We start from the raw sequence: 9,973 nt of genomic DNA, 5'->3' as shown, positions 1-9,973 counted from the left end.
TGTGTGTGTGTGTGTGTGTGTGTGTGTGTTTTCACCGTGTTCTTGCCGCAGGCTGGCAGACTTGGCTGAGAAAGAGGTGAATGCCAAGCGTGTGTGTTTGCAGACATGCATATGTTTGTGCAGGTGTGTGTGTGTGTGTGTGTGTGAATGGATTGGTCTATCAGAAGCGAGTCCCTCCGGGAGCTCCAGCCAATGAATCACGGGTTACTTCATTGTTCTCGGATCATAACACACCTCTAATTGGCAATTCCTCTTTTTAATTGAATTTGGTGGCTTTTAGGACGACAACACGGCAGTGTGTGTGTGTGTGTGTGTGAGAGAGAGAGAGATTAGGAATCTCACATTCTCTCTCATGCTGGTTTATCTATTATTGTTTGTCTTTTTTTCTATGTGATTTTCACCTGCTGGATTTGAATCATATTTATAGACCAGATCACCAAAAAAGCTTGTACAACTACCATTTAAAAGTTTTCGTTCTTTTTTTTTTTTCAAAATAAATGAATACGTTTATTCAGAAAGGATGCATTAAATTGATCAAAAGTGACAGTAAAAAATCGTACAGCCCCCAAACTTTTGAACATTAGTGTATCAAATATATCGTCGCTTTTTCATCCAATCAGAGTTCAGATCCAGAGATATTTGTAACATAATGTGTGACTGCATCACCTCAAACACAGTAACATTCGCTGATCATTTTGAGGTGAGATCATCTCTCTCTCCATCTACACACACGTTCCCTCACATGGACAGACCAATCATTCTCTCTCTCTCTCCCTCTCTCTCTGTGTGTGTCTCTCCTCCTTTTCTCTCATTTTCCCATACACGTTATCTCATTCCTGCGCAGTCCACGTTTCCAGAACGCAGTGTGTTTCTCCTGCAGCTCTTCATCAGAGGAAGAGGAGGAAGAGAGATACCCTGAGGACGACTTCACTGAGGAGATTGCAGCCCTCACACCACTGTGAGTACAGAAACATCTTCATCTCTCTCACACACACACACACGCACACGCTGACCGCTGGTTGAGTCTGAATGCATGCCGAGTGTGTTGCGGGTTTCTGTTGGAGTGGATCTCATGTTATTGCTCAAAGGTTTCCCTTTCAAAGCTCAAGAGCGTCAGTTTGGAGGAATAAAAAGAGTTAAATGAATCACTGGTCGTCGTCCAGTAAGAGTATAGAGCTGTAAAACTAATGTGGAGAGCAGCTCAAAATCAATTGATGAGAAATATATATTGAGATCTCTGATTTTTGATGGCAGACTGAGTGGTGTCTGAGCGCAGTTTGAGACTTTGTTGAGATCTCTTTTGAAAGTCTAGAGGAGACACATGTGGGATGTCTGGAGAAACATCTGAGAAACAGGAGACTTCAACAGTCTCACTGAAATCTAGGAGAAACAATTGAGACATTGAAGAGATCTAGCGTGTGTGTTTTATGCATCTTATGCTGAGAAAGCAGCAATCAGAGGTTCATGGTCAATGTTCATAGTTCATGGTCACATACGTGTGAGTGTCTTCTCAGATGATTCTCCTAAAATCTCTGTGGAGAATAAAAAAGTTGATAGCAGCTAGATTATTTGATCTTGAGAGCATTTGATGAGAAATGTTTGAGTTCACATTGAGATCTCTGACTTTTGCAGACTTTGGTGTATTGGTAAATCTGAGCCCAGTTTGAGACATGATTGAGATCTCTTCTGAAACTCTAGAGGAGACATGTGAGATTACTGGAGTCTTTTCTCAAGGGAAACGTCAATGGTGGAGAAACATTGAGATTTTAAAGAGATATCATTTGATATGAGTGTTTCTGGAGCGTATGCTGAGAGATCAGCGAATAGAGGAAAATATTTTATTGCTGATTTCTCAGTTATGTTTCTGTATCATTTCAGATGTTTCTCATAAAATCTGCTGGGAAAAAGCCAGATTATTTGATTTTAGGGGAATTTGATGAGAAATGTTTGAGTTCACTTTGAGATCTCTGACTTTTGCAGACTTTGGTGTATTGGTAAATCTGAGCACAGTTTAAGACATTGGTGAGATCTCTTCTGAAACTCTAGACAAGCAACATGACATCATGACTTTGCGTAAACATACACGCCACTTTCAAGTCAAGTGGCGTGTTATCTACACGCATTTTGAGCTATCCGCGCGTATGTCCACGCCGTCATCTTCCGCGTGTATGTCTACGCCGTTAAATGTCCGAGCGAAACGAAGCAAAATGTAAATCTACATCTGGGGAGCGATATTTTTTTACTAGGATGGTAGGGGAAGACTCATAAATGGTATTAACCCCAGTGACGGGTAGGTTTAGGGACGGGGTTGGGGAAAGTCATATATATTTATATAGAGAGTAATGTAACGTTAAGTCAACGGCGTTGATAAACACGCTGAAAAGCGATTATGCGTGTTGATAGCACGCCAAAAATGGAAATACGAATTGGCGTGTCATACATACGCCATTTCATGAGATCAGTCTGAGACAAGACACATGTGAGATTACTGGGGTCTTATTCTACGAAGGAACATTTAACAGAGCAAAAGTCTCAATTTAATTTCATTGGAATGAAGGAGAAACAATTGAGACATTAAAGAGATTTCATTTTTGTAATCTTTCTTTCCAGTTTGAGTGTTTCTGAATATTATGCTGAGAAATGAGCGATCAGAGGAAGGTTTTATTGCTCAGTTCTGGGTTGTGTGAGTATCTTCTCCTAAAATCTGTGTTGAGAAATAAAAATATAGATAGCTGCCAGATTATTTGATCTTGAGAGAGTTGGATGAGAAATGTTCATTTGATGGCACACTTTGGCATCCTAGCAAATCTGAGCACAGTTTGAGACATTATTGAGACCTCTATTGAAGCTTTAGAGGAGACACGCGTGATACTACTGGGGTCTCAAGAGAAACATTTGTGACCCTGGATCAGTCATAAGTCGCACGGGTATATTTGTGGCAATAGCCAACAATACATTGTATGGGTCAAAATTATCGATAAATCAAAAATTTATTTTTGTGAGTGGATGCAGCACAATCGCCAACAGAAATGGACAACTTTAAAGGCGATTTTCTCAATGTTTAGATTTTTCTGCACCCTCAGATTCCAGATTTTCAAATAGTTGTATCTCGACCAAATATTGTCCTAACAAACCATAATGCAAACCTTATTTCACCAGAAACCTTAAACCCAGATTTCAGGTGATGTATAAATCTCAATTTCAAAAAATTTACCCATGGTTTTGTGGTCCAGGGTCACATTTGAGAAGCAGGAGACTTCAGCAATTCAAATTAATCTCTTTGAATTTTAAGAGAAACAACCGAGATATGAAAGAGATTTCATTCGTGATTTTTGGATTCTGGATCTTATTCTGCGAGATCAGTGATCAGGGGAACATTTTATTGCTCAGGTCTCAGTATCATCTCATCTGATTCTCCTTAAATCTGCTGGGAGAAAGAAAATAAGGATAGCAACCAGATTATTTGATCTTGGGAGAAACCGACGAGAAACATTCACGTTGAGTTGAGTTCACATTGAGATTTCAATCTCCAATTGTTCATCCCATTTCCATCTGAGAGAAACACCTGAGATCTCGTTTGTGATTTGCTTCAGCGCTTTATAGCGAACTCCTGAAGGCTCGGGATGTGATGAAGTGCATCTCTTTTATCTCTGTCTGGTGAAAGCTGTGAGTTTGCTGAATATCTGCTGACCTGTTCACCGCCGGAGCTCGTGTTTCAGAAATGTGAAGCGTCTGTTCGGCTTCTGCATCCGTCAGTCTCTCTGTGTGTCTCTCAGACAGATTGCCGCGCGTCTCTGGAGGATACTTTTAGTGTATTAAAGCGATCCGTGCGGCTTTACACACCATCTGCTTCAGAAACTCACTGAGAAACGGAGAAAACAGGAACGACATGTTTGCAGAGGGAGAAACGTCATGGGAGAATATACTCAATCTATGAAACATTGAGCGATGAAACATCAATCCGAACACAGACTGAAAGTTTTGACCTTTATTGAGTTCATTTTTAGATTTTTTCATTTTTATCTCAGGTCGTGAACATCTCTTTAGGGTGAAGCTTAATGACAAGCTCAAAATGACAGACGACTTCATTTTGTGTTAGATTTAAAGAGAATGAGAGGAGGGGAGATAAAGCGAGACGAGAGGAGATGAGATCAATCAAGTTCATTATTTCTCCCTCTCTCTCCGTCTCTCGCGCAGGTGGTTTTGCTGCTTATGGAAATATCAGGTGAAATTAAATTAGTCCTCGAGTACGTATATTAAAGTTCTCCATCACCGAGGGTTGAGATGGTATTTTTGCTGGAGTGAGTTTTTCCTTCACAGCTTTATAAAGCAGACACACACACACACACACACACACACACACACACACACACACACACACACACACACACACACACACACACACACACACACACACACACACACACACACACACACACACACACACACACACACACACACACACACACACACACACACACACACACACACACACACAGATAAGCAGTGTCCTGTGTAAATGTACTGCCCAGGCCACTTTAGTCTGAGTGCAATAAAGCAGGAGTTACAGCAAATGAAGCTCTTACTGATGTTTATGATGACATCATTAGAGCTGACTTTTCTGATGGAAGAGTTTGAAAACAAAAAATAATATTTCCACATTATTTTTTAGGAGTAGTTGTTCTTTATTTTCTCTCCAATTTATCATCACCCTATATCTAATTTAATATATGTAATATTATATATTATTTATGTTATGTTGTTTCATTTAAATTATTAATTACATTATTTTAATTAAATTAAATCAAAGATTTCTTTCTTTCTTTCTTTCTTTCTTTCTTTCTTTCTTTCTTTCTTTCTTTCTTTCTTTCTTTCTTTCTTTCTTTCTTTCTTTCTTTTTCAGTTTAGTGAATAAAGCATCAGGTTGCCTTAACAAGTATAATTTAATTTAATTTAATTTAAATATAATTTATATTAATTAATTAAAGTATTTAACATGTAAATAAAAATTGAATTAAGTAAAATGAATTCATTCATTTATTTAATTTATTTCTGTTCAGTTAATGAAGCAGCAGGTTGTCTTAAGTGTAATTTTATTTTCATTTGAATTATAATTTTTATTTATATTTATATGATAATTATAAATTATGATATAAATTATTATTTATGTGATTCATGTAAATGTAAATAAAATGTATTTTATTTATGTTCATTCATATAATTCATTTTTATAAATTAAGCTATTAAATTATAAGTATAAAACAGCATGTTATCCATTTATGAGATTGTGATGCATCATGATGGACTGAATCACATGTGACATGTATGGTGATGTGTGTGTGTTGAATAATGTGAGGTGTGTGTGTGTGTGTGTGTGTGTGTGTGTGTGTGTGTGTGTGTGTGTGTGTCGCCCATGTGACATTAGGAAAAGGAGGAAGTGATTAATGAAACCTAAACATAACGAGAAACCTTTTTAAAACTAGAATAGCATGCAGCAAAGACATTCATTAGGAAAAAAGTCGTAGTTTTGATTTAACTGTGATGAAACATGACAATAGATTGGTTAAAGTTATATTGCTCAACTGTCTGGAATACTTGATTCTGATTGGTCAGTGTGCTTTTGCTACTTTAGTTTTTGTCTTGACTTTAATACGCGGAGTTAAAGTATTGTCAACATGTTTGCTAGCTGTTAGCTTCACATTGCATTCCCTCTTTGGCAATATCTGTCAGTTCCTATTTGACGTAGGATAATTGTTGAGTTATTAAATTCATAAATATCTGGAGAGATATAAGAGAGAGTATTTTAATGCGACTCACCTGTCAGCAGCGATGCTCATCACCGACGCCACAGGAAATGAGATCACAGGCATCATCTTCTGACAGCACCATTTTAAACAAACACACACACACACAAACACACACACACACACCATCATTACATTCCCCCGCCGTCTCTCCATTATTATTATTATTATTATTATTGATTGGAGAAAGAGATGCAACTGAGGCCTTTCTGCCTTCATTACCAGCTCACCGTCATGTTTACATGTTCACACACTCCATATTCACTACTGGGAAAACTGAGTTACGCAGTTTATATGCTCCTCAATGGGATCTAATTAGGGATCTAATTAGAAAAGCAATCAATCAATCAATCAATCAATCAATCAAGCAAGCAATAATTTTTTATGTAATATTAATTGTTTTATTAGCAATATTAGTATTAATATAGCTATGATCATTATTAACATTATTGATATCAGTATTTGTATTAAGTCATTCATATTCATATAATTTTTATGAATTGCAATATATTTTCTTATTTTTCTTATTTAATTTCTTATCTTAATATTATTTTATTTTTTATTAGCAATCAACATTGATATATTAATATTAGTATGAATGTTCATTCATTATTGATATTATGTATGTTGATAATAGCAATATTAGTATTAATACAGTAACAATTAATATCAATTGTTATATTTTTTTTTTTACTATTTATTTATTGTTTGATTGATTGATTAATGGATGGATGGTGAGTTGATAGATTTATTGATTAATAAACTAATAGTTGGTTGATTTGTTGATTTAAACGATGGATAATTAGATGGCTGATTTGATTAATTAATGATTGTCTAATTGATTGGTTGATTGATGGTCAGTCATTTAGAAGTCCATTAATTGATTTATAACTGGTTGGTTGGTTGGTTTGTTGTTGATGATTGATTGTTTTTGATGAATATATGAATGCTTGTTTTATTTGATTAACCCATGAATCAATGCATTGTTTGATTGACAGCTTACCTGCAATTAACACATTGTGACTCATTGTTTTCATGAATGTTATGACATTGTTGTCAAAATGAGCAGTAAAAAGGAGGAGCTGGAGATTTATTAAACCAGCACATGAACGGTCAGTGCATCTGCATGTCTGTTGTCTTGATTGTGAAACTGAAGCGAACACGCAGCACTGATCATGATCTCTGAAGAGCTTCGGGAAAATAACATGCAGCGCTAATACGAGTGCTGGAGGTATTTCCAGCGCTGCTGGTCTCATCCACCCATTGTTTGCTAATTAGTGTTTGTTCAGTGAGCGGAGCAGGTGTGAGCCTGATTCTCCGATGGTTTGGTGTGATTTCAGCAGCGTTTAGTCATTGACTGCTCTTAATCTGCTGTTAAGACCCGTCCCGCTGGAGACATTTCTGCAGGAACTAATGAAAGTCCAGAACTAACAAACCTCAGCGCTCAATTCTGCCCAAACACTGACAGACGTCTTAGATACGGCCTTCTCGTTTACAGTCCAGCTCGGATTAATCCGGGTTACCTCTAAAAAACACTTGATTTGCTCAGAAGATTTCACGGTTCTCAGTTACATTTCATTTACAGTAATCAACTTTGTCTCAGATGTACCTGCAGGTGTTAATTAAATATATATATATATATATATATATATATATATATATATATATATATCATTATATACATCATATATATATATATATTTTTTTTTTTTATATATATATTTTTTTTATAGTTTTTTATATTCGATTTTTTTATATGAAATAAATTAAAGATAAAACAAAGAAATAATTTCACTCATATACAGTAAGTATCAACTTTGTTCCAGCAGAAACAAGATTTTTAGGGCCCAAGCCCTGAAGGGGCGAAGGCCCTATTGTTTTCGTTAGGATTATTATTATTATTATTATTGTTCTTCAAGGGTTCGGGGGCTTTTGGGGCCTTTAACGTGCGCAAAAACTCATGAAACTTTGCACGCAGGTCAGAACCCGCGGCCATTAGGGCCGGGCTGAAGCTGGTACCCGGGCGTGGCAGGGGGGCTCAACAGCGCCCCCTAGAACACAATCTTAAATCTTGGACACATACAAGAACGTATTAGTATGAAACTCGGTACACATATAGATCTCATCGGGCCGAACAACTTTCGCGCTCTAAGTTATTAGCTCTGCCCAACAGGAAGTCAGCTATTATGGGTTGTTTGAAAAACGCATGCTGTGGAATTTAATGTACTCCTCCTAGGGAATTGATCCGATCCACACCAAACTCGGTCAGCATGAAGTCAAGATATTGAGGATGCTAAATTGCGGACGGATTTTTGATATCTCGAACGGTTTGGCCGTGGCGATGAAACGAATTTATAGCGAGAAAAGATAAACAGGAAGTGTGTTATAACTTCTGCATACATTAACTGATCTTGATAAAACTTCAGCAGTGTGTTCGTGGTCAGAGGCCGATCACATTGATGTGACTATTGTGAGTCAAAGTTATAGCGCCACCAACTGGCAGCAGGAAGTGTGTCACTTTCAAAATGCTTTGAAATCACCCTCTTATTTTTACCCGATTTGCTTCAAACTTTATGTGTATAATGTAAACACACGGCAGATGTAGACCTGTGAAAGGATTTTTGATATCTTTAATACTGTTGCCATGGCAACGCTTCAAACTTTAATATTCTTTTCAGATGCTTTTGAGACTCTTAACATACTTGAAATTGGATGAAACTCGACAGACACATCACATTTATTAGCCCGTAGACATGTGCAAAGTTTCAGAAACGGGCGTGGTGAGGGGCTCAGTAGCGCCACCTTTAGTCATAAATGGGGCGGTTAGTTTTATCAACAGCAACAAAACTTGGTATGTGTATTGTTCTCATCAAGACGGACAACTTTCTAATTTACATGAACCATCTCCGACCAACAGGAAGAGAGATATTTTGGTTTGAATGTGGATTTTCTGAAGAATTTTCTCTCCCTCTCTCTGTGTCTGTGTGTGTGTGAGGGGAGGGGGGGATTTGACTCTTGCTTTTATATTGTTAATCAAGGTTTCAGGGGCTTTTGGGGTCCATAACGTGCTCAAAAACTCTTGAAACTTTGCACACAGGTCAAAACCCACGGCCATCAGGGCCGGGCTGAAGCTGGTACCCGGGCATGGCTGGGGGGCTCAACAGCGCCCCCTTGAACGGGGTTCTAAAACTTGATCCATATATCAAACACGCTTGCATGAATTAATATGAAACTCGGTACACATATAGATCTCATCGGGCCGAACAACTTTACCCCGGTCAAGTTTTACGCCAGCCCAACAGGAAGTCGGCTATTATGGGTTGTTTGGAAAACGCTTGCTGTGGAATGTGAAATACTCCTCCTAGAAAATTCACCGTGTCCCCTTCAAACTCGGTGTGCATGTAGTCAAGACTTTGAGGATGCTAAATTGCGGACGGATTTTTGATATCTCGAACGGTTTGGCCGTGGCGAGGAATCGAATTTATGGCGAGAAAAGAGAAACACGGAAGTGGAATAACTTCTGCATACATTAACTGATCTTGATGAAACTTCAGCAGTGTGTTCGTGGTAAGAGGCCGGTCAGATGGATGTAGCTATTGTGAGTCAAAGTTATAGCGCCACCAACTGGCAGCAGGAAGTGTGTCACTTTCAACATGCTTTAGACAAAAGTGGGGGGGTTAGTTTTAACTACAGTAAAGAAAAAATAGTTTTTATATTGTTCTCATCAAGCCGGACAACTTTCTAATTTACATTCAATAGCTCTGGCCATCAGGAAGTCAGATATTTTGGTCTGAATGTGAATTTTTTTGCAAAATCAGCCTCTGAATTTTTAGCCACTCCTCTTAAACTATTTATTTTATTCGTACCAAACTTTTTCAACATGATGAAACTACATTAAATATGCTAAGTTGTGAATGGATAATAAATATCTCAAACGGTTTTGCTATGGCGAGGGATTAATGTCCAAAAAGGAAACACTAAAAATCTTCTAAAAATGTAATTATATACCATTTATTTCTATATAAAAGTATACAAATATCACAACTAAACCCATTTTATTCTGTTTTTGCAATTCAAGAAGAATGAAAAAGTTAAAAACAGGCTATTTAGTGCTATTTGGTTCAACAAAAAAGCAAACATAGGGCTATACTGCCCTCTTGTGTCCAAAA

General features: G+C 37.4%; 1 protein-coding gene across 2 annotated transcripts in view; it reads left to right on the top strand.

Annotated features, from left to right (window-relative positions):
- The first annotated feature begins 842 nt into the window (after positions 1-842).
- Positions 843-9,973, top strand: part of rbfox3b (RNA binding fox-1 homolog 3b) — a 309,370-nt gene continuing 300,239 nt past the window's right edge. For both annotated transcript variants that reach the window (XM_084387722.1, XM_084387713.1), the window contains exon 1: positions 843-958. The gene's annotated coding sequence lies outside the window, so the exon portion shown is untranslated. The remainder of the gene's footprint in view (positions 959-9,973) is intronic.

The sequence above is a fragment of the Rutilus rutilus genome, assembly GCF_951802725.1.
Source record: "Rutilus rutilus genome assembly, chromosome: 1".
In the NCBI taxonomy this organism is placed as follows: domain Eukaryota; kingdom Metazoa; phylum Chordata; class Actinopteri; order Cypriniformes; family Leuciscidae; genus Rutilus; species Rutilus rutilus.
This window is presented reverse-complemented; position numbering and strand designations above follow the sequence as displayed.